This window comes from Callithrix jacchus, chromosome 3 (genome assembly GCF_049354715.1).
Source record: "Callithrix jacchus isolate 240 chromosome 3, calJac240_pri, whole genome shotgun sequence".
NCBI classification, from domain to species: domain Eukaryota; kingdom Metazoa; phylum Chordata; class Mammalia; order Primates; family Cebidae; genus Callithrix; species Callithrix jacchus.
This window is the reverse complement of record NC_133504.1, coordinates 15,967,920-15,994,521: the sequence shown is the minus strand read 5'-3', so window position 1 is coordinate 15,994,521 and position 26,602 is coordinate 15,967,920. Positions and strand designations below refer to the sequence as shown.

The 26,602-nt window shown below is 37.8% G+C and overlaps 1 long non-coding RNA gene across 1 annotated transcript in view; it reads right to left on the bottom strand.

The window, feature by feature from the left end:
* LOC118152047 (uncharacterized) overlaps window positions 1-26,602 on the bottom strand; it is a 64,530-nt gene that overhangs the window by 18,783 nt on the left and 19,145 nt on the right. The window lies entirely within an intron of this gene.

The window sequence follows — 26,602 nt, the reverse complement described above, 5'->3', positions numbered from 1 at the left end:
ATGTGTTATACATAAATACAAATGATATTTTTAGAAGCAAACAATCTAACAGGAAGAAACTGAGCAGAGTTTTCAAAAATGAAGGAATTCAAGTGGCCAATAACTGAAAAGTACACAGTATCATCCATAACCATGAAAGAAACGTAAACTAAGCCCACAAGATATCAGCACATACCCACACAAATGAGTTAAAATCTGAAAACAATAAATGCTGTTGCATAGACAGGTAGGACTCTTGTATATTGCAGGAATTATAAACATTTCCAAATGCTTTGGAAAACCATTTGGTAGTGTCCAAATAAAAACATTAACATACAACCACCCCGTGATTTAGCACTGTCACTCCTCCGTATTTCCAAAGCAAATATAAGAATTAGGTCCACAAAAAACTGGCAAAAGAATACTTACATTTAAATTGTCAAAAATCCTCAGAAATCTGGAGAATAGGCAGAACATTTTCATGTATTTATAAAATGAAATATTATTCAGCAATAAAAATCCTGATGTACATAACAAGACAGGTGAAGCTCAAAATAATTTTTAAAAGAACAGGTAAAACAAATTGATAGCAACAGACATTCAGCAGTGGTTGGCTCTGGCTGGTGGGCCTTGACTGTAAGTGGATATTAGGAAGTTTGTGGGGTAATGAAGATATTTATGTTGATGGGGATGGTAGTTATACTTAGAAATGCGCTTGTCTATTCATGAATCCATGCTCTCAATATCTGTGCACTAAGATAACCTACCAGTATTTTTAACTCTATTGAAAAATATGTAAGTACTATGTAAAGAAAATATACATAATTTTAGGTCTTGGGTGAATGAAAGACCTAACAAAGAAACAGGTATACCAAACTTCATAAAGACAGCATTGTCTGTAATTTAATTATAAAGTTTACAAAACTACAATAATCTAGCCTGACTAGATAATTGATAGCACAGAATAAGCCATTAATAATCAAAACAATGTGATATCAGTGATGGCATAATAGAAAGTCTCAAAATAGGCACAAATACATGAAAGAACTTAGCATATAATAATCTTGCCATTTAAAATGAATAAGGGAAAATGGACTTTTCAATAAATAATGCTGCAGTAACTGGTTAACCATCTGAAAAATAAATTTATATTTACATTTCATAAATTATATCAGAAGCAATCTCAGTTTGTTTACAGATTTAATATAACCTATGAAAATATAAAAACACTAGAAGAAATCATGACACGTTGCTTAACTTAAAATTAGGAAAGGCTTTTCTAAAAATAACATCAAAGCTATAATGGAAAAGATTGATAAATTTAAGTACAACTATATGTTCCACTTAAACATACTTTTTTTAAAAATCAAAAGACAAATGGTAAAGGATAGTATAAGGGAAGAATTATTTGCAAAACACATGGTTCACAAATAAGCAAATACATATCGGCTTTTATACATTTAAAACTTATCTCATAATAAGCTAAGTTTAAATTAAAACTACACTGAGGCCAGGTATGGTGACTCATGCCTGTAATCCCATCACTTTGGGAGGCTGAGGTGGGCAAATCACTTGAGGTCAGGAGTTGGACACGAGCCTAGCCAATATAGTAAAACCCCTTCTCTACTACACACACACACACACACACACACACACATACATGCACACTCACACACAAATTAGCCAGGTTCCCGGCTGCTCAGGAGGCTAAGGCACTGAACTGCTTGAACCCAGGATGCAAAGGTTGCAGTGAGCAGAGACTGTGCCACTGCACTCCAGCCTAGGCAACTCAGTGAGATTCCATAGAACAAAGAAGAAGAAGAAGAAAACAACAACAACAACAACAACAAAAAACCTCTATATTGATGTATCAGTCTTCAATTAGTAGATTTGGAAAGATTCTCAAATTTAATAGCACACCCGTGGAGATGTTTGTAAAAGGCATATTTATATCTGACTAGAAAAAGCATAAATTAACCTAACCTGTATTAAAGGCAATATTGCAACATGGATCAAAATTGTGGAGGCAATTAACTTTTAACCTGGCAATATCAATTCTAAGACTTATCTTCAAGATGTAACACATATGTAATCTTGCATAAGTACATGTTATACTTGGTTCCCCGTGTGACATTCATCCAAAATATTTATTTTTGATTTGCCCCTCAACTTTGTTCTGCCTCTCAACAGGATCGTACAGAAGAGAAGCCAGCTCAGAAGAGAGGGCAACTAACTTGTCCACTTTCTTCAGTCTATGTTGAAACAAAATGAAAAATTATTTTCGGTATGCTCAATAAGAGAATCATGTTCACCTCATATTCACCCACTGGGAAATAAAAGTAAATGTAATCTACCTACCCATCGATCTGTCTTTCATTGATAATCATTGGTATCATATTCATTGACAATCATATTACCGTCTTACAGATACAGTGCTTTAGAGTTACTATATGTCTTTAATTATACAATTTGAGATATTTAAAAAATAAACCTCTGAATAATAGTATAATATCTATAGCACAAATGAATAAGCTGAGTCAGAAAGTTGAAATAAATTATCTATGGCTGTATTACTAATTAAGTTAATGACTTTGGAATTAAGGTATGTTTTATGGCTCCAACTCAGGAGATATTTCTACAGAAATTTCATGACAATTATCTTAAATCCATTTCAGTCTGAATTATCTCAGTTTACTATATCTTAATTATTTACTTAAAGATACTGACAATATATGTATACATATGCTCACTTCTTTCCTGAAAACTCTTTTCTCAAAGGGTTCAAGAGAACTCAGGGACACAGGGAGGGGAGCATCACATACTGGAATCTGTTGGGGGTGGGGAATAGGGGAGGGACAGACAGCAAGGGGTGGGAGTTGGGGAGAGATAGCATGGGGAGAAATGCCAGATATAGGTGATGGGGAGGAAGGCAGCAAATCACACTGCCACGTGTGTACCTATGCAACAATCTTGCATGTTCTTCACATGTACCCCAAAACCTCAAATGCAATTAAAAAAATAAATAAATAAATAAATAAAAAGCTATGAAAGCTGACATCTTTAGGTAACTAATCAAATAAAGATTGTAATTTGCCAAGTCTTACAGTATGGCCTAATTTTATTAAAATAAAAAGCAAGAACACTCACCAGAGTTTTCTAATTTTAGATTCAATCTAAATGGAATAACCTGACCAACAATAGTAGTATCAATCTTCTCTTTTCCTTGTCTCCTAAAGGGCGTATCATTTTGAAAAACAAATGATATAAACCATCTTTATCCTTGGCTATGGTACTGTTTTGTACCTTTCGAATGAGAAGACATACCTACATGTACCAAGAATAACAGATTGGTCTTACACAGGAAAAGCAACTGATGGTTGTTTTTAACCTTTTCTAATAATTGTCTATGACCAAAGATGTTAAAATAGGGACTACATAAACAGTATATTTCATCACATTTCTTGGTTGCTAGATATAAATAACTAACTTTATTTTATATAAATTAGCAGTCAATTTGAAATGTGCTTCTCTTCTAGAATCTACCATATATAGTCAAGTACTCCCAAAAAGAAAGTGGTGATCAAATTGTTTGATTACTCAATGTCTGTATTGCTCAATCAGCAGGTGATTAAACAATGTGCAAGGAAGAAAATGTGTGGAGGAGATGTCATTGAATAGACTGGCATCTGAATGCAAAGAAGCAATTATATGAGCTTACCACTCAAGTCCTGACTATAGAGATAATGTTTTTGTTTGTTTAAATTTCTCTGAAGGATGAATGTGACTGACAACTTTGTATTTGAAGTTGTAAGTGCTTTTCAATTTCTCATTAGAGTGTATTCCATAGTAACTTATGGGCATTCAACAATCCTATGTTTTACAGATATTCTTTGTGCCCTTTTTTTTTTTTTTTTTTTTTTTTTGAGATAGAGTCTTGCTCTGTCGCCAGGCTGGAGTGCAGTGTCTTGATCTTGGCTCACTGAAATTCTACCTCCTGGGTTCAAGTGATTCTCCTGCCTCAGCCTCCTCAGTAGGTGGAATTACAGGCACCCAGCACCACAGCCAGCTAATTTTTGTTTTTAGTAGAGACAGGGTTTCACCATGTTGGCCAGGATGATCTCAACCTACTGACCTCCTGATCAGCCCGCCTCAGCCTCTCAAAGTACTGGGTTTACAGGCATGAGCCCCTCCATCCAGCCTGTGCCTTTTTTCCTAAGGCTTTAATGGTGCAGAGGGTAATTGCAATTGAAGAGACAGGGAATGCAGTAAAATAATAAGAGGCCTAAATATTCAGGTATACTTTTTCAATCTCAGAATCTCACTTGAAAACACTGTTGCACCTTTTATTGTCAATATTAGTCATTTTATTTTCTGCAGTTTCTATAACTCCTTACAGTCAAATAAACCAAACTTTAAAAATATTCCTCAAAGATCTAAAGACAGAAATACAGTTCAACTCAGCAATCCCATTACTGGGACTATATACACCCAAAGGAATATAAATCATTTTATTATACATACATATGCACATGTATGTTCACTTCAACACTATTCACAATAGCGAAGACACGAAATTAACCTAAATACCCATCAGTGATAGATTGAATAAAGAAAATATGGTACACATACATCGTGGGAATATTATGCAGCCAATAAAGAAACAAGATCAAGTCTTTTGAGAGAACATGGATGGAGGTGGACGCCATTATCCTTAACAAACTAACACAGGAGCAGAAAACCAATGCTGTACATGTTCTCACTTATAAGTTGGAGGTAAATTATGAGAACACATTGACACATACAGGTGAACAACACGCAATGGGGCCTATTGGAAGGTGGAAGGTAGGAGGAGAAGAGGATCAGGAGAAACAACTAATGGGAATACCTGGGTGATTGAATAATCTGTACAACAAATCCCATGACATGAGTTTACCTACGTAACAAAGCTTCACATGTACCCGTGAACTTAAAATAAAAGTTAAAAATATTCTGAACTTCAATGACTATTGTAAACCAAAAATAAAATTCTAACTTCCTCAAGTGACTGAATGAAACTTCCTCCTGGCCAAGGGGGTCTCAAAGAAACCTGAAAAACTAGTTTAGGCCCTGATGGGAAATGTCAGGCCAGTCATGCCTCATTGTACCCTCCCTTTGGAGTTTATGCACAACTGAGCAGCATTAACATTAAAATAGAAATCCCAAAACTCACAAAACAGATTCTTTGTGGCAGTGATACCCAGATTCAAGCTGATTCTGCTACAGCATAACAGAGCCTGAAGGAAATCAAAGCACTTTACCTCAAAATATATTTTCTTTGATATATTTTGCACTGGACCCCCAAAGCTGTGTCTTGTTGGGGAAGCTTGCATTTTTTACAGAATTTCCTCCCCTTACTAGGTATTTTCCAGAGAGTCTGACACCTTGTAAGGTCCAATAAGAGAAAATTACCATCTATTCTCTCTGAAGTCTGTTACTTAAAGGCTTCATGTATATAACAAGAATGTTGGTTTCCACAATCCCCTTATCTTAACTCAATCATTTCTTTCTGCTGACTTCAACTCTTCAGAAAAAGCTTAACTCTTTCAATTGTCAATCAGGAATTATTTGAATCCTCCTTTCCAGGACAAACACATGTATTACTTACATGTATTGATTTATGTCTTTGCCTGTAACTTCTGTTCCCCTAAAATGTGTAAAACCAAGCCGTAGCTCAACCACCTCAGGCACATGTTCTCAGGACCTGTGAGGCTGTGTCACAGGCCATGGTCACTCAAATTTGAGGCTCAGAATAAATCTCTTCAAATATTTTACAGAGTTCGGTTTTATTCATCAGCATTTTTTTCCCAATTCCAAGGTATAAAATGATTGAGAATTTAATTGCTTTAGAGTATCCTTGAATGCCATACAGGGAAAAAAAAATAATATCATGCATTGCCCTCTGAAAGCTGAGCAGAGCCCACTTAATGCTCTGGTGAAATAAAACTGAGGGTTCAGTTCCCAAAAACCTAGTAAGTTATTTTGCTAAAAAAAGACACCACTTTTGTTTGAGAAGATTTATAAGAATATTTTGAAAACATTTTCTTGCTATTGGGGCAAACAATTGAATGTCTATTTGCTGAAGTTAAAGCAATCTGAAATTCAATTTGTCGGCTGTGGATCTACTTTAGAAGCATGTAAGCAAACACCTTTAGGCTAGGATAAAGATTTCTTTCCCTGTGCATCCAGCCAATTCATTTTCTTGCTCTTGGCACATTCCAATTTTAGATTAATTCTCTGAGAATAACTGAGATGTAAAAATTAGTGTTTATGCGCTTCTTGAATTGACTGTATTAATGTGAAAATAAATGGCCTACTTTTCCTTGTTAAAATCTTTACAAATCTATACAATAGAAGGCATTTATTGGTTGCTGGGTAGGTAACAAATCCCTTGTGAAATTTAGAAAACCTCAGAGAGACAAAAATTATATATATATGACTTTTCAAAATAACTACTGAAGTTTTAAAAGTTCAAAAGAGATAAATTTGAATGTTATTTTAAAGCCACGAGTGAAGAGGTCCTATCAAAGCTTTCAGCTTTGATTTGGTTTTCATTAGAAATGAACAACTTTTATTTTAAGTAAAAAATTAAACTGAGACATTCAAACTTTATTCCCTGATGGATTTTAGTATTTGATTCCGGTGTTTGTTTTCCTGCTTGTTTAATGTGGGCACTTGGAATCTGCCAACAAGAGAGGTCAGAAGAGAAGATCCATGTCACTGGGATATATATGGAAAAATGAACTAAAGCTAAGATAGGGCTGTTGCTGCATGAAAGTCTTAGAGTAGAAAGAAGGAGAAAAAGGAGAAAGCAAGGGAAAATCAGTGAGAACGATTCAAATTAGAACTTTAGTTTTCTGCTCTGTGAGAATCATTTTATTAGAAGCACAGAGGAAAGGAAGATATATGCACTTGTTAGAGTCGGTAGTTAGGCAGACCTGGACAGGGCAGGAAATCCCCTCTCCCCTCAAGGAATGCCAGGGGACCATCAGGTGATGGTCAGGTGGTTATTAAACTGTCTCTCTGAAATGATTTTTTGTTGCAGCTGGTGGCAGGGGAAGACAGTCTGTCAATACAGAGAAGACTCCTGAAGCTGATGACCAGCAGCTTCCCAATAAGAACTCAGGAGTTAGACAAGCCAGCTCAAGCATGTGCACTCAGAGACCAAATGGCAAAGTTTAACCTGTGTGTGACCTTCCTCTGGAAATGCTTGACTGGTAAGGGAAAAGTGGTCAAGATAGCATGTGCACAACTTCAGTAAACACACTGCACATGTGGCCCCTCCCAAGTGCTGGTAGGCCACTGTGCCTATGGAGAGAGCTCACCCCAAGGGAAGAATCAAGGGAGAAGAAAAGCAAATCTTACAACCTTGCCAATCTACAAAACCACAAGTCCAGCACTGAATGGTGTACTTGGGCCTCTCCAATTGTCTGCCTGGCCCTCTTCCAAGTATACTTTGCTGCCTTTCGTTCTTGCTTTAAAACATTTTAATAAAGTCTCACTCCTGCTCTAAAACTTGCGTTGGTCTCTCCCTCTGCCTTAAATCTACTTCTGCCCCTGGGCTTAATTCTTTCCTCCAAGGAGACAAGGATCAAGTTTGCGGCAGACCCGTGTGGATTTGCCACTGGTAACACACTGAGTGCTGATCTGAAACATGCCAGGCAAAGTTGAAGGCGTCCAATATGACCAACCAGCTATGGCAATCTTGGACCAGTTGCTAAAATTCTGGGCCTCAATGGCCCATTTTGTAAAACAGGTTTTAAAATGGCCATCCAGAGAATGCCACTAATAAAGTCATGAAGATTGAATCAGAAGGTAGAAAAGCTGCCAGCAAATGTTTAATGTCATCAGTAATTACATCCCTCCATTGTTTTTCCCTCTGTTGGTGGGAGGCTTCTTTCATTTCCTTTGCTTTCTGTGTTTCAGTTGGTGCCTCTCACACAGGTGATGATATCAACGTTGGAAGATTTTTGTCTTTACTCCACATTTGCTACCCTTACTTAAGACAGTTTTTCTCAAGCTATTGGCAACAGAATCGCCTGTATGCTTTCCTTAAATGGAGATTTATATGCCCATTCCAAAATGACTGAATCTAAATCTCTGGGTGAAACTTAGAAAGATACTTCTATAACAAATCCTCAGGTGATTTTTTTAACGGCAGCATGAAAAAATCACAGAGAGCTGTTTGGAAATGACTGTTTGTCTGTAATCACCTATGTCTTCTTCACTCTAAAATAACACTTGCAATGTATTCCCTTTTTACCAGCACAGAGAGTATTCTGCAGATTTTATAACTCTCCTGAGGAATCTAGCTCCTGGCCAAAATAATGATGTGAGATTTTTCAGGCTTGATTACAGGCAATTACAAAAGCTTTACCTGGCAGGCTACACTGGGAAAAGCTGCCCTTTACACACCAGACTTGGTGTAAGACCAAGTGCATTGCAATCTCTGAAGAGAGTTGCAGTCAGGGACTCAGGTCCTCCTGGCCATCCAAGCTCTTCTGCATCTCTGTGTTTCTAGCACAGGTGCCCCGGTATTGGCGCCTCCCATTTTGTCAAAATCTTTTTACAGGAAAGATGCAAGAAACTTGAAGACCCTTTCTTCACTGTGGCTCATCAGCACTATTCCATGACTCACTCTTTCCTCTCTCTCTCCCCTCTCCACATATCCTCTGTAAAACAGCAGGAGAGCAGGAAACTTTTGTTTGGGGCTCCCTAAGCAAGGAAATGACCCATATTTTTGTGTCAATGTAACTGACCTCCAGCCATGGGAAAATGGAGCAACCTGAAGTGGGAGTCAGAAGTCAGAGCTTGCTCTGATTTAGTTACACTACCTCAGTAAGTGATTGAAAGCTTCTCTGGCACTTTGTCTGCTTGTTGCTTGTAATGTGCAACTCTGACACCTGGCTACTCAGCTCTCTCTCCAGCTCAGCTGAGCTCCCACTTCCTATGCTCCCACACTGTTGCAACTCTTCCCAAATCTGTAATTTAGTATTACGGAGCATCTGGAGAGAAACAAAAGAAAAAAAACCACATTTAAAAAAAAAAAATTAGTCCTGGTGGAACCCAGCTGTCTTCATTCCCTTAGTCTACTCAGGGCTGCAACAGCTGCAGGAAAATCATGCCACCATCCAGATCTTTGCAGCTGTAATTTGACAAAGACCAACCTCACGTACCCATCCACATTGCCAGCAGTCCTGCTCCTTCTTTCTTTGCTCTGCTGGTTCACCCTCTGCTCATCCCGATTAATATTTTCTGCCATATCTAACTTCTGACTCCTCTTTTCCCCTGTGGGTGCCAGGAAATTCTTCTATTCATATCAGAAAAAGAAAATAGGGACCATAGTACAAAAACTTCCTCAACTTCCTGTCCCTAAACTCATCCTTCCTCCTTCTCCCCTTTGCAATGAAATCCCCCTTCTCTTCAAAGTCTAATGTCTTTTATCTGTGCTCCACAAGTTACTTTTCACTTCCTCAAGAACCTTGTTACATTGATCTTTCTCTCTCTTTCTGTGTTGACAACCCTCTTGCACTCTGCTCACTGCTTCACATTAATGTTTAAACATCCTCAAATTTCTTCCACTTTATAAGAGAAATAAATAAATAAATCACTTCTCTCAAATATCAGGAAATTCTAGCCCAAAGATAGCTCTACTCTCTTATAGCTGATGCAACTGATGAAGTGATCTTTTAATATGATTAATTTAAATTTAAATAAAGACAAATGGCTATCAGCTATTGTATTCGACAAGCAGACCAGGATAAACAAACACTGGGACTTAACATTTCAAAGCTTATCATGTCTCATACTCAGCAACAATAATGTCACAATATAAATAAATTTAAACATTTTAAGACATTAGCTGTGATCTGATAGAAGAAACCTCATGTCTACATTTTATAATTTTTCCGTTTCCAACAGATGAATCTTCTCTCTGAATAATAACGACTGTTCCAGCTAGGCTATTCCACAGAGATTCTTAAATGTGTTTATTTAAATAAAATTTTATTGTTAGATATAGTGTTATGATAAAATGACTATACATTACAAAACATTTCCATTACTGCAGAAAGTTCTAATGGATGTTACTTTGGACAATTACTTTTCTTTTGTCAAAAATAACGCCACTTGGACATTTTTAGAATGGTGAATATGTGCATGACAAAAAAGTCATTTTGTTATATTTCAAATGTGTATTATATTTGTGAGCATATTAGATTTTGTATTTGTACTGACTTTCAGCGGTTCTACCATTGATCTAATACTGGCAATAAGTGAAACATAGAAATGCTATTCTTAAATGCACATTAAAGAAAATTGTTAAAACAGCATAGTAATTCCAGTGAAGCATTCCTAAACACAGTTTCTAATTGGAGTACTGTTTACCTGTGTATTTATAGAATCTATATTTCTTCTAGAAATGGTAACTGAGTTCTACAAATCTGGTTTTATTCACCATTACTGCATTCTATACCTGTTCTAAATGTTATATCTATAGTAATTTTTTAATATTAACTATATCAGTCAAGTACTTGGCATAGGCCAGGGTGTGGTGACTCACGCCTATAATACTAACACTTCAGGAGGCCGAGGTGGACAGATCAACTCAAGTCAGGAGTTTGAGACCAGCCTGGCAAACATGGCATTGTGAAATACAGTGAAAGGCTAAGTAAGAGTGATCGAAGACCTATTTTAAATAAGGTCTGAGAGTCAGAAGGCCTCTGTGAAGGCATATACAAGATTCTCATCCAGTGTAGCCAGAGGTTGGGAAAAGCTGAGAAGTAAGCCCAGGGCATAATTAGAAAAGTAGAACACTTCAGAGAAGGTTGAATTTTCATATCCAGCAAGTCTGCTATTCCAAGAACCTACTTGGGAAAGACTGGAAGCCTGAGATTTGAGAAAGGGATATCTGAATTAATGTTGTTGAACACACCTGGGCCTGCACAAATGCTCCACTCCTGCCTGATAAAGTTCTACTGTCCTTTCTTGCTTGAAAATGATGCAGAGGGCTCTGCTTTGAACAAGAAATATCATCCATCCACCTACCCATCCCCACCTCCCCTCCTGGCCGAGGCTAATAGCAAGTGCCAAGATACAACATAAATTGACTAAGAAAATGCTAGGCCTGCTCAGAGTAAAAGGAACTGTACTCTAAAGGACTCAATAGTACCGAGCCAACATTCCTGCAGGAGCTGTGAGAGTTCGCATGGTATTGTGTCCTGAGAGAGACAGATGAGGTGTGGAGGGCAAGGAAGTTGGATAAGGGAGAGTATACTGATACGGTACCACCTCTTTATGATGCAAGTCTTAATGTACTGGTGAGCACACAGGAAGAAGACATAAACCCACTACTAGGATGGTATTCTTACAAAACTGAAAATATCCATGGACCTGGACTGCCTATTCATTCTACAGACCATCACAATAGTCCACTGAATGTAACACTGTAATAAAAGAATATGATAAGCAAGAAGCACACTGAGCTTTGTTAAACATAGTAATAGAAGAGGAATTTTAAAAATTATCTTAGTAAATGGTAAAATAGTAGATATAAAAGCTCAAAGACGTAATCACACTGTAGTAGACCTACTACATAATTGCACACATCTATGTCCAGGGCACGAGAAGGGAGTAAGTGAATGTTCTGGTTACTAAAATGATAAGAATTACAACAGTGAGAGGAGCTCCATCATTTTTGAGAAGCCAGTAGGTTATCTTCAGTTCGAAAGAGTTAAATATAAGAGTTAATGCTACAGAAGTGGACTTCTTAATAGTCATGGCATCATAGAATCCTGAAATAAGACGGGGCAATTATCACAACAAAAGCAAGTTTTGAGTGGCAGCCAAGTAGCAGAAACCTTAGGGACCCTAAGAGGAAGATGGAAGGACAGATATTCAGAGTAATGCTCAATCAGTATGTCTAAAATAAAACAAGGATTGATGATCAGGAGGTTGACGGCTGCTGCCCCATAAAGTAATGATGCCTTTCCCAATGTCCAGATAGGAGCCAGTTTTTCAAACTGGGAACACAGTGATGCAAAGAGAGACTAGGTCCACAGACGAACACATACACTTCAACAAATGTGAGGTCATGATTTTTCCCATACTTCCCTAAAGGAACCTGCGGTCACTTCCTCAGGTAACCAAACACTACAAAGGAAAGAAGAATACACAGCGAATTCAAGGAAAGTTGAACACAGGGTTTGAGTTGACAAGGACATGACTCATTCTGAAGAGTCATCAAGCTTCCTCTCAACTGGAAAACCGGGGCATGTCAGGGCCACATGACTAGTGAATCCTGGTCCATTTCTGGCTTTCAGTGTGTCCACAGGCCCAAACAGGGGTCATTTCTTCAGCCCACAAATGGATAATTTTAATGAGTATACTTGGAAATGGAGAGTCCACGATATTTTTTTCCTTGGCCTATGGAGTAAGGGCTATCACAGTGGGGAAGACCAAGTTGAAGTCTCTAAGTTTGTCCTACCAACCTACCCACCCCCAGAAAAATGTACATGCATGTATGAAATACACACACACACAGAGAACGGCAGAAATTAATGTCATCCTTAAAGACTTAAAGAAAGAAGGGTATAGCCTGGTTGGGCGCAGCAGCTCATGCCTGTAATTCCAGCACTTTGGGAGGCTGAGGCAGGCAGATCACAGGGCCAGAAGTTCGAGACCAGCCTGGCCAACATGGCGAAAATTTTTCTCTACTAAAAATATGAAAATTAGCCGGGTGTGGTGGAAGGCACCTGTAACCCCAGCCACTCTAGAGAGTGAGGCAGAAGAATCACTTGAACCTGGAGGCAGATGTTACAGTGAGCTGAGATTGTGACATTGCACTCCAGCCTGGGTGACAAGAGCAATACTCTGTCTCAAAAAGAAAAAAAAGGGCATAGCCTATCACCAACAAAAGTAGGGGTAAGGAAGAATCTGGAAAGTAACACTGGATGGTCTATACTCAGATAGGTTCCAACTATAATTTCAGTTTCAGTGCCAGATATTATGCCTTTGCTAGAGCTAAACAGCATGACCTCCATGTGGCCATTGATCTGATAAATTCATTCTTGTTCATCCCTCTCAGGACATGTACCCAGAAGCAGTTCTCATTTATATGGAGCAGATAAAGTACCTACTAATGTAAGCTGTGTTGACTCTCTGATCATCTACTAAGATTCTAAAGGGATCTGGACTGCCTGGTCTTTCCATAGAACATCACAATAGTCCACTGAATGTTTAACACTGTATTAAAATGATCTGATAATCAAGAGGCACACTGGAGGCCTTGTTAAACAAATGTGTTCCACTGGACAGGAGATAAATCCTACAAAAATCCTGGTGGCATTTGCAGGGATCCAGTGGTCTGTTGTACACCACGATATCCTCTCTACAGTAAAGGTCAAATTATTTCATCTTGCATCTTTCATCATTCAGAAGAAATCTCAATAGTTAGAGGCCCTCAAGGTTTTGTAAGGAACTTTTCTATTTTTGGAAATAATGCTTGCCCCATCTGTTAAGTGACACGGAAGCCTTCAAGTGGGGATTGGAAAAGGAAAGGGCTCTGGAGTGGGTTCGGGCTGCAACATTAACATTCCTGCCACTTGATCCATAAGACCCAGCAGACATGGCACTACAGGTGTCACAGGTGGAAAAAGAATGCATATGCAGGTCATAGCTCACCTGCGTAAGAGAGTCACAATACAGACCATCTGCATCAGAGAAATCTACTGACTTAGAAAAACAGCTGGTGGTTCTGTCTGAAGAGAGAACACCTGGCTGTGCAGCCAGATAGCCAACATGTCTAAGGATCTATCAGATCCAATAAGTCATAAGGTTTTTATGGTCCTGTAACAACAATCCATTGAAGGCTGGAAGTAGTTCATCCAATATCAAGCCCAACCAGGGAGAAAATGCAGAAATAGTCTTCAGAAGAGGTGGCTTAGACATTTCCCACCACATCATTTGTGATTGTTACATTGGTAACCATCTTTACCGTGGACTAATGGGATAGGATCACCTTATGACTAGACAAAGTGATGGACCAGCTTTTGAAAGGTGTAACTGAAGTGCCAGCTTAAAAATAATACCACCTGAGAAGCGAACAATACCTTTCCAGCTTCAAGCTCTATCCTGTGACCGTGACTAATACATGGTCCCATGCTCTAATACATGGAACATATTGGTCTGAGGAGGAAAGGTGAAGGTAGGCATGGCTCCACTCACCATCACTCCCAATGACTGCTTGAGAAATTTGTGACACTCAGCCCCACCTTAGACTCGGAGAGTTTAGAATGCCTGGGTACCAGAGGGAAACTGCTTCCACCAGAAGATATAGAAAGAGCCCCAAATACATAAAATTTTAAAACCTATAAGTAAGACTATATATTGGTTTTATTAATATTATATAAATACACAAGAATTATGAAAACAAAATCATGTCAGGCTAAAAGGAATATGATTGGGAAATACACAATGTCTTTGGTATAACTGTAATATTTTAACAGTAATTTTTATTCCTTAAAAATATACTTCAAGAAGACATGCATGTATCCCCTAAATATGTATATCTATGATGTAGCAATTAAACAATTAAGAAAAATAAAGAACATTTAAGAATTTTAAAATACAAGAACACATGTCACATCTTAAATATTTTGAAGCAAGTGGTATTATTCCTGTTCTAGGAAAGCAGTGATGCCATAGACAGCTGCACAGCTGTGTACTTCACTGGGCTCTGCGGTGGAGATTGGGGAAGATACTCATATGAACCATGATGTCACTGATGCCACCTGGCGTTTCCAGTGTGCTGATCCTATTTGTCCATTTTTGCATATCTATAATGTTTTATTATTAAATACATAAACAAACAATCCAAGGTCCAGAGAAGTTAAGTAAGTCACCTATTATCACCCAGTCATAGGAATAGCTGTTCCTCCAACTCAGGCCTGAAAGCACCCAAGGCTTGCAACCAGAGGATGGATTAAAACATTGGAAGTATTTTAAATGACGTTAACCTATATATGAAACAATCATGTTGCTGTATCTGTCATCACAACTTCATTCAGTGAGGATAATCTTACCATCTTCCTCAATTAAAAATCTAAAAGGCCCCTGATGTTTCTGGTCACCTTTCAATAATTTTAAAAGTGTTCTTGTCATTTTAATCATTAAAAGTAATTTATTTCAGTAATTAGAATGCCTGCAATAATTAGAATGCTAATAAAAACTCTGAACTTGACTTAATGTCAGATTCTTCTCCCTTCCTTCCAGCTACCAGGCAAAGTTGTGCAGAGGGAGGTGATATGTAATAGGATAGTGCAGTTCTTGTGTAGCCGTATGCCTTTGGGTTTTTGTTTTCTGAAATGGTGAAAGCAGATCCTTTCTCTTGTAGACTCTTTAGAGCAGTTTGGAGATGGAGGTTCCTTTTGGATTCCTCTCTTCTGTAGTTCCTTTGACCCAGGGTGATGACGGAGACCAGGTATGGCACTATATATCCCCATCTTCTTTCCGCTGAGCTATCCTCTAAAGCAGGCTTTTTGGACAGGACCCAAGTGAACCACATGCAGACTTTCTCTCCTGCATGTTCCAGATACGGTCCATCGAAAGACTCAAGCAACTCTGGCTCGAGTACATTTAAGAAGACGATACAAATCCCAAAAGTACTCTTCTGGCTTTAATATCAGAGAAGTTAATCTCGCCTTCTTGGTTCCCTCAGCATGACTGAAACTTCGGTCTTCATCCAGCTGTGTCTTCATCAGATATGGAGGAGTCAGCAGTCCTCATGTGCAGGAAACATATTTCGAAGTTTTGTGACTGTTCCACTGAATGATCTTTGTCTGTTTGGGCAAGAAGAAAGTCCCAACCCCTCCATTTCTAGGGAATGGAGAGGAGGGATTGTATCACTGTGATGGTTCTCTCCAAATGAACTCTCTGGGCCAATCCATTCAATTACATTATCTGACTCCATGTTATATCCTTTACCTGACTGATGGTTGCCAAAGTAGGAAAACAGCTTTTTTTGAACCATGTTCTTTCTAAATCTACATACGGGACAAGGAGCTGGCAGATTCTGTCCTTTCTCAGTGAAGAGAGATGAAAAGGCCTAACTCTTTGTTTTTTGTTGGTATCTAAATCTAACAGAGAGTTAAGATTACAGAAAGAACAAGGTTGTAAAGTTTCTGTAACACGCATGGAAGTATATTTGCACAGCATTCAGCAGAAAAACTACAGAGAAGTCAGCTGGAACCAAATGTTGCCCTCCTCAGTTCTGGAGTGTTTCCAGAAGGAAATATCACTAGAGTTGTTTAACAATACTGAAGCACAATGGAGAATAAAATAATTAAAATCTTTCAGAAAGGGATGTTTGCTTTTTAAAAAAATGATCTATATTAAGAACACTGATTTATTTAAAGCTTATCAACTTATTTTTAAAATAAACACAACACATACATATGGCTCAAATCTAAAGTATTGAGATTGGGAAAAACTAAGTTTTGCTCCTGTTCCAGTCTCTTTTTAAGAAGTTAAATTCTATAAAGAATTCTCCATCTTTCTATTAAAAATACATGTGTCTAGTATACAGAAATAATATATACATATATAAAATACTCACTGATTTTCGCAATTACAGTTATACTAAATGAACTCTCTTTTTTTGTAGTGTTTTATTCACTTAATAATATATTTTGTATATCTTCCATCACCAGTACAGGTAAATCTCATTGCATCTGATAGCTTCATTCTAGGCACATAAAGTATTTTATTTAACCAATATTATATTGGTGATTATTTAGGTCACTTCCATTCTTTCACTGTTACTGAGTTGTAAAAAGCATTCTTGTATACATACCTTGGAAGACTGGAAAGAATACTCATGGGGTAAAGTTCTTGCCTTGTCGCTGGGCCAATGAGGACATGCACCTTAACTTTTGACTACTAGAAAGTCTATTGCTTTCCAAGTGTTTGTACCAGTTACATATCCACAGTGCTAGGTGAGAACGTTTACCCAAATTCTCAAAAACAAGAAAGTTATCAAATTTCTTAATTTGGGTCCTTCTGTGAAGAAAAACAACGTATTTAATTATCCTTCTCTATTTTTATTGTCTGTGTGAATTTGTTTTACTGTAAATTGAAAATCTATCTTCTTTGCTTTTTTTCAAATTGTTGTTAGCCTTAAAAAATTAGTCTATGAATGCCTTCTATAAACTGCTGAAATTAGCTTGTCTTGTCCACCATATGGGTTACAATTTTGTCTCAGTACATTGTAATTTTAAGGATATTTTATATGCAAAAGCTTTTTAAATGTTTTATGTAATTAAATTTATCAACTCTTAGCAAAAACTATTTTAAGCTGAAATCTGAGGAGTTAGAATCAAATCATTTATAATCATTTTTGTCCTTTGTCTTCACTTTTTACATTTGCCTATGTTTGATAACACTTTGTAAATTTTAAACTTTTATTTGTATAATTAGCAGTGCCTTCTTCAACTGAGAAAGTCCTTCTCCAAGATACCAATATTAACTGTATATAATATAAAACTTAACATATATAGTCTTATATAATCCTCTTCATAACATGTAGTATAATTTTTATCCCTTTTAATAGATGGAGAAATTTAAGCTCAAAGATGTGAAGCCATTGTCACAGATCTCATACTGAACATATAGGTCTACCTGACATCAATGTTCATCAATTTTTCCTGAGCCCAAATGCTTCTCTGCTTAACTCAGGTTTGTTTGTATAGAAAATATTATGACCCAGAGCTCTGAGTTTTGTTTTGTATATTTACCTGATTTTTTTTTTACCAGAAAATATTACTATTAGGTAAAGATGTCTTATTCTATACACATTAAGAAATGAAGAAAATAAAGTGCTTGAACTCTAAATCAAATTTATTAATTCCAATTCCTAAAACAAGTCTGAATAATCCAAAATGATTCTGCAAAATAGATATTATCATATTACCTCATGGGAGAAATAAGTAACCAATAATAAAGGGGTTACTTTGGTAGACTCGTGGTTTGAGAAGTTGCCATTTATTTTCGTCATTATTTTACGTGTGTTATTCACTGTCTATTCATTACTCTTTTCAATGTAAATTATATGGAGTGAAAAAGCCTGCCATTTATTCTGCTCCCTACTGTTCAGAGAATGGGAATGTAGGGCCCAGAATATTCTCATATATTTTCACAAGCATCTGTTAGTCGATCTGTGAAACCGTCTATTTTTTCCTAATATGTCACAAATAATAGTTAAAATTGTGGATCAATGATTTTGACCAAACTTGTTATCCCACCTCATAGAGTGAAGGAAGGGTTTGCCCTTGGGGAATAGAGTATCTGCAATGATGTAACTTTAAACCTTCCATTTATGAAGGTCAATTGTGCGATGAGAGAACTGTGTTTCTTCAAAGGTAAATGTAACTTACCCATGTGCTCTATTTTTGTTGTTAGCAGAATACCAGCTTGCCTTTAGTAGTAATCACGCCCCTTCTAGATTAAAATATGGTCAGGTCAATTCTTGTCATTCCCTACCTCTAACATGACCTAAATTTTTAGGAACTTAACTAATGCCTTGGCAGCAGTTAAGGTGTGTTTGTCCCATGTTTCCTCATCCATTCTTAGTGGCCACAAGCATGGAGCAGCTGACCTTACCAAGGATACTGCTTCTGCCTGATTGTGGACACTGTCATTCACTAACATCTGCTATAGTTGGATGAGAGGGGTATGAGGATGTGTGCTGTGATCCCTAAGGCCTCCTGTTACAAGGGCCACGTATTCAGCATCTTTTTCACTATGAGCACAGACCTCTGCCTATCTCTTGGGCTCACATAACATTGCTGCAGGGACTAAGTGATACTTGACTATGATTGTTATCACACATTCTGTAAGGAAACTGTGAGTCAGCCTCCTCTGACTAAAGACTTAACCTCACTCATTGCTAACCTACCAATCAGGCATCATCCTGATTACAGGGCTTGCCACAGAGCCTTTTGCTATGGGGCTCACAAAATTCTGTGGGCTCCATTACCTTTTATATGGCTTCCATTAAGAAGGGTCTGGGCTCACTTCTCGGCCTTTTGGCTGAGATCAAGTGAAGAAGGGTCTGGGACAGTGGTGAGGGGAGGGTGCTTGCTAAAAAGACCCTACTCAAGAAACCGACATATAAATCTCATCATGTCCCTCCAGTTCTCTTCTTCCCATAAACTTGCTGAATTTATGTCTCTTAGAGCAGAATAGACTTCCCTCAGCACCATACAGTCTTCATTTCTGTCATTTAGAGTCCAAACTTGAGACTCTTATTCCCCAGGCTTTTGTTCTTTATATTTAAAGAGATTTCAAAGACTCTTTTCTCTTATGCTGTCATCATAAACTTTCAATGTCTTATTTTGGAATAGAAAGAAAGACTTCACTTCTTTTTTCCATATATCCTCATTTCTCCAAAAACATAATTATGGAAATTTCTCTGATGACAATGAGAGATATGGAGAAAGGCCCTGGATAAGGGCGTTAGAGTGGTAGTCTTAGGTCTGATAGAATGACTATTTATGATCTCAAACTGCTCTACCTTTACACTAGTAAAAAGTGACAGAGAGTAGTGAAGTTAGAACAAAGCATCAGGAGGGAAAGGGGGCTTTATCTGAAGATGAACTAAACTTATCCTCTTTTCTTTCCTTATAACAATGGTTGTCCTGTGATGGATAATCTCCAGGTTGCCACAGGGAAACTCACCATGTCATGGCACAGCTGACCTGTGATGGCTAATCTCCAGGTTGCCACAGGGAAACTCACCATGTCATGGCACAGCTGACTATTCCCTCTTTCTGGAAACATGCACTTCACTTAGCTCCTGGGACACCACACCCTTGTTCTCCTACTACTCTCTGCTACTGCATCTCAGGCTTCTTTGCTCCTTCATCCTTTGAACTTGAGATACCCTCAGCTCCATCCATGCAACCTTTCTCTTTGGTATTAACCAAAGTGATCTCATGCGGACTTTAAATAATATCAGCATGCTAATAACTATCAATTGTGGATGTGAAGATATGCTCATTTTCTCTGTGTACAGACACATAAATATTGTAGACATCTTAAATTTAAAATGTCTAAAACAACCTTACCTTCCCCTAAATGTATTCCTGAAACTGTCTCCCCATCTCAGCAATGGAAACTGTATTCTTATTATTATACTTTAGACCATTTTTCTTACATGCCGTATCCAACCCAGTAGTAAAGTTTGTCAGTTCTACCCTCAAAATTTATTCAGAATTTGATCAATTATCACTACCTTCACCAATATCATTTTTTATCAGTCACTATTATTATATTTATGTTATTATACTTGCTTCTTAATTGGAAGTTCTAAATTCCATCTCACCTTGTCTTCCCTCCAGTCTATTCTGCATGTAATTTCCAGGAAAAGCCTCTTAATGCATAAGAAGAAAATTTTCCTTGTATTTAAGACCATCTCTCTGTTTTCCTCAAGAAAAAAAAAAAAGGATAAAGTCCTTACAAAGACCAAATTAGGTCCATATAACCGAGTTTCTGGTTACCTTCTCAACTCATTTCTCCACATTTTTCTACTCATTAATCCCTCCAGGCACACTGGACTCCTTGCTGCTCTTTGAAAAGAGGGCTTTTGAACTTGCTGTACCACGCCTTCAGCAATCTTCTGGGGATTAGCTAGAAAACAGAGTCACGGAAATATTTCACAACAAAATATTTCTTGGTTGTTGCTAACTCAAGAAAGTAAGAGTATGGGAAAAAGAGAAGCAGATCAAGAAAGGATGAACTACAAATACAATGTGATGTGTGACTGAACTGGTGACAGATTTACTGAAAAACACAGCTGACTGCTCTTCTGTGCAATATGACTTGGAAGAGGTCAGATGGACACATTGCATCTTAAGGCAGTCTGTCAGAGTAAAGACAGAAAATAACTTAGTTGCCAGCTCCTTTATGTCTCTCATTATTGAAATTTCAACCCATAGAAATGCAACAACCTTATACTTCCTAAGTTGATTCATTCCACTGAACAGAAAATCATGGCTAAACAATTTGGGTCAATACCTGCACTGAATCTTGTATTGCCACCAACAATACACATACATTCGCTTATATTTTACTCTAATATTCTCTCAATTCTTCTACCTAAAAAATAAATAAAAGTCAATTTTTAAAAAGCCACTACAATTCCTAAGACTACAGCTACTCCTGGGGCCACAATTGATCTCTGTCTACCTCCCCCAACTTCATTCCAGATTCCCCTGATTTTCATCCAGAAATGTGTGTGTGGTCAAGTTTGCATGCCTGACAAGTTTTCAAAACATCTGCAGGGTTAGCTCTCTTATGGAAGATGAATGCCTCAAAAGATACCTTGAGAAATCCTTTGAGGTTTGAATGCATTCCTCCGTGCCTCATTGTGTAACAGAAATCCCAGCTCCTAGAGGTGCATTTGCTGCAAGCTAATTCATCTTAGAATCCAATGCCTTTAACTTAAAAGGACCCTCTCTAAAGTTGTCTGCTTAATTTCTTATGAATAATTTTTTTAATGAAGAGTCTCTTTCCTCATTTTGTAGGCTGGCTCAACAAAATGTGGATATATTAGGGTCAATTACTCCAATTACAGTAATTCCCTTTTTACCTGTTAATGCACTGGTGTAAGACATCTAAACGCATAGTAGCAGCTGCTTTCAGCTTAGTATAATACATATTATATCTCCTGATAGATGTGTTACCCCAGAAAAAATGGCTTCTAACCTGACAAAGCTTAAAGTTGCAGAACTGTTCATGACTGGCCACTAAGAATGATGGGAAAGGAGCCAATACTACTTCCAGGCTTTGGTTCTTGAACTGATGTACAATTCTTAAGACACAGCACCATATAGCCTCATTGGGTTAATGAAGATATTACGCCCTGAAGGATAGAATCATAAACCTAATGTAGCACCACAGGTGAGCTTTGGACAGTCTGGTTCTATTCTATTAGGTGAGCTGCCTCTAGGTTACATGGCACAAAATATAAGACTGTGAATATGTCAATTATAAACATGTTATTATATCTCCCATGCCATTACATTGGTCATGTGTCTGAAGTAATATTGAATGGAATGTTAGGTCAGGAGAAAAGTCCTCTGTGTATCCTCAGATAATGCTACATCCAGAATCATTATGATCCAGTCTCAGCCTTGAAGACAGTGGTGGTGCTCAATGATTCTCTCCAACAAAAATGAAAACCTCATCTCCATTTTGTATAAAAATGTGGTTGATACTACTGTCAACCAAAATAAAAAAGTGGAGGAAAATTAATATACGTTAAAATTTATTTGAACCAAATATGAGGACCGTAGTACTGGAGACATAGATTCAAATTACCCTGAATATACGCTCTATTAGTGGCAGTTACAAATGGGTTTCTAAAGAAAAAAAGAAGTGGCAGTTTCTAATGTATTTATCAAGAATTAACATCTAAATAACATAAGCTATTGATTGGCTATACATTGTTGTTTGTCACACAAATTCCAGGAACATGCACATGAGGCAGCTAGTCAGAAAACTACAGGGAAGAAAAAGAACATAATATGTTTATACAATTGGCCCAGGCATAGGCAGGAATTGGGGGGCATGATCGAATCCTCAAGTCTCTCTATGTCTGATCAATTTTGCATACTTCACATAGTATGGACTGCTCTGAAATATTTTTCTTTCCTCAACAGGCAATCTTTCTAAAGGGTTATCAGATGCATTAAAAAGAAAACAATGGCAGAGTAAATTTAGGGAGGTGCATAAATATGTCTTGCCTCCTCATTTCTTTCAGGTCTTGAAACCACCTTAATAACTCGAATGAAAAGCCACAAGGTTAGAATTGTGGTAGGGGCCTGAGTCCTGCTAAGATTCGTCCTGTCACTTAGATGAGTAAACCATACCAAGAAATTGACTCAACTGGTTCTGTGACCTCCAACCAGGAAATTACTCAGTGCAAAAAAAAAAAAAAAAAAGTTTCAACACCTCTGTGATTTTATTCCTCATCCAACAAATAAACAGTACCCATTTCCTAGCCTCCTACTGGCCAAGCCATCATTAAAAATCCTAACCTCCAAAATTTGGGGAAGGCAGCTTTGAGAAATATCTCCCATCTCCTTGCCAAGCTGCCCTGTGATGATTAAAACTTTTTCTCTGCGTAAACACCTGCTGTCTTCCTGTATTGGCTTTTCTGGTGCAGCAGGCAGGAACTGGGTGGGGCTGTAACAGAATCTTCTCAAATATGAATGTTACAAAGACTTCACTTACTCATTCATGTAAAGTATCACCATCTCTGTGACAGTTCTTCATATCCAACTTATTCATTAGTTTTCTTTGAAACACACATCATCTAACACATTACATATTTATACACTAATTTTATTTACTGATTTGTTTATTTTTATGAGACAGGGTCTCCCTCTGTCACCCATGCTGAGTGCAAGGGCATGATCATGGCTCACTGCAGCCTCAAGGTCTCTGGGACCCGGTGATCCTCCCACCTCAGTCTCCCAAGTAGCTAGGACTACAGGCACATGCCACCACACCCAGCTAATTTGTCTATTTTTTTTGTAGAGACAAGGTTTTGCCACATTGCCCAGGCTGGTCTCAAACTCCTAAGCTAAAGAAATCCACTAACCTGGCCCTCCTAAAGTGCTGGAATTACAGGCATGAGCCACTGCACCCAGCCTACATACTCAATTTAAATGTCATATTACCATTCTAAAATGTAAGCTTTGTGAAGTCATGTATTTGTTTTTGTTTAACTCAGTACCTAAAACAGGTTAGGCACATACTTGGTTGTCAATATATATTTCAAATATATATAAATACATGCATTTGAGGGGTAGACTTAAGAGTCATTGAGGTCTTCATAATTAATAATGTATTATCCAGAGATGGCAGAGCTGATTAGGAAGTCACTGTTGGGAAAACAAGTAATCATCAGGAGGACTTGCAACAGAGAAGTAGGCCTGAAACGCACTTCCTGTTCTCCAGTCATAGCCAGTGAATTATATTTGGGAAGTAGGTTAAAGGAATGAAGTTTTCTTTTAAGTTAAAATTTAAATGAAAATAAAAATTTTAAAAATGCATAATCTCAACCTAATTTTTGGAGAAGAGATATGCAGAATTACCTTTAAAGAGATATATTGATTCCTGAACCAGCAAGGTTGAATTATACAACACTAACATTTTAAAGAACAAGTATTTCAATCAAAAGAAAAGGTAAGTTTAGCTAGCCAAAGAAATGATACATAGATTTGAGAATTACAGTATGATAATTTGTCAGTGCTTATATAAACATTATCCATAGGACAGGGCTTGCTGATCCAATGACAGCAAAACCTTAGTACCAGCGACATCTGTCAAATGTTAATACTGACAGAAATGGTCATTTCCACCTATCTTAGCTCAATATATTTAATATTCAAATCACATAACTGTTATAAATCCATGTTACTCATGAGGGTTTCTTTTTTACTAAAATAAAGCTTATTTCATGGCTTCCTTTTATGAAGAGAAGATGTAAGGGATCTTTTTGGAATATTTATGCATAATCGAATTGATTTATTTTCATTTGAAAGAGATTTTTCTTTTCCAAAAAAAAAAACTCAACATGAATGCTACCCAAATTCTATAAAATAAGAAATGTTTTAATTTTAAAACACTAGGAAGGACATAAACTCAGAATAACTCATTTAAATTTAGTACACTTAGCTTTATGAAAATTCACTATATAATTGCACTCATTTTTTTCCTATTTTGGAACAGACACATACATTTATTCTCAAAAATTGGCACCTGATACCTGCCATTGTTTAAGAACAAGGTTGAATGACACTTCTGTATAATCTCACGGGGTCCTGACTCACAGCACTCCTCACACTGTACTATAATAACCTGTTCACTTGTGTACTGCATTTGAATTAATTTAGAATCATAGTCAGAGGACATTGTGTTTTCATTTTTCTAAATGAAAAAATTTCATGCTGACCTTTAACAGGGTGAGTTGTCAAAGAAAAGTTCTTCTAAATGTTTTTGGTAGGAACATTCTTGTTCTTACATATCTAAGATGATTCCAAATGGCATCATTTATTTCAGAAAATTTGGGCATATGACCTTTGATCTTCAAAGTGCTCATTTCTGAGCTGCTCATTACTCATCATCCTGTGCCTCCTACCCCACCACTATTTAAATGAGTGTTTGCATTTAGGCTACTAGAACAGTGCCACTGGCCTTTCTCAAGCTCCCAAGACAGAATACCTACTTGTTTCACAGGCATGTGCTATGAAATGCCTCAAACACCCTCTTGGATTTGTGCAGGAGTGAGGCACAGTTGCTGCAACTAGCGGAAGTCTGTCACTGATTCCAGTGTCTATTCTGGATATGTCATTTCTGCTCCCTCCAACTCCCTCATTCCATCATTAGCAACCCAGCCTCATTTCCTGAATGAGTTATTCTATGTGATTAAATGTTCTGGTAGTTCTCCTCAGTAGGCAAATGAAGGTAATAATTCCCTGGACTCAAATTTGAGTTCCATTATGCTTGTAATGATAGGAAGGTTGGAGTTGAAAAGGAGGTGAACAAACAATTCTCGTAATTTCATTTTTTTTCCCCTAAGTGTCCTACAGGAGGGACAAAAAGCCAGAAATGATCCTCTGATTAAATCATTTATCTATATTTGGCTGGGCCCGGTGGCTCACGGCTGTAATCCCAGCACTTTGGGAGGCTGAGGCGGGTGGATCACAAGGTCAAGAGATCGAGACTATCCTGGCTAACATGGTGAAACCTCGTCTCTACTAACCATACAAAAAATAGCTGGGCATGGTGGCGCGTGCCTGTAGTCCCAGCTACTCAGAAGGCTGAGGCAAGAGAATTGCCTGAACCAGGAGGCAGAGGTTGCAGTGAGGCGAGATTGCACCACTGTACTCCAGCCTGGCGCGGCAACGGAGCAAGACTCTGTCTCAAAAAAAAAAATCATTTATCTATATTTGTCTGCCTCCCTATTACGCCACAAGCTCTTTGGTCCAGGGACATTTTGCCCTTTACTGCTGTTTAAAGGCCTACTTAGAAACTGGAAAATTCCAGTGGTGTAGAATTTTCACTAAGTAATCGTTATCCTGTAAAAAACTATGCTTCCTGGCGTGGGTTACCATTAGATCTTGGTCATGTATTTGACTGTACATTTGACCGAGATTCAATAACTAGAGTGTTTGTAAAAGTGATAATCACCACTCCCAGGCCTGGCCACAAAACTGCAATGCAAACCTCTTTTCTTCTCCCTTTCCAGCTGGCTAGAGTGAGAATGGCCCCCAACACCATTTGGAAAGAGAGAGTCTCTGTCACTCTAGAACATGGTCTATTGCATAGAGGAAGGCCGCCCAGCCCCCTGCACAGCCACCATGTCACAGAGTAAGGAAGACAACCTTCCAGGCCTAACACGTTTCCAGATGTTACATCCGCATATACTGTTCACTGCGGTGGACAGCTCCAGACTTCTGATTTCCAGGTGGAAGTCATCTTTACTAGAAATCAACAATTAGGTCTAGAGTGGAAAAAACATCAA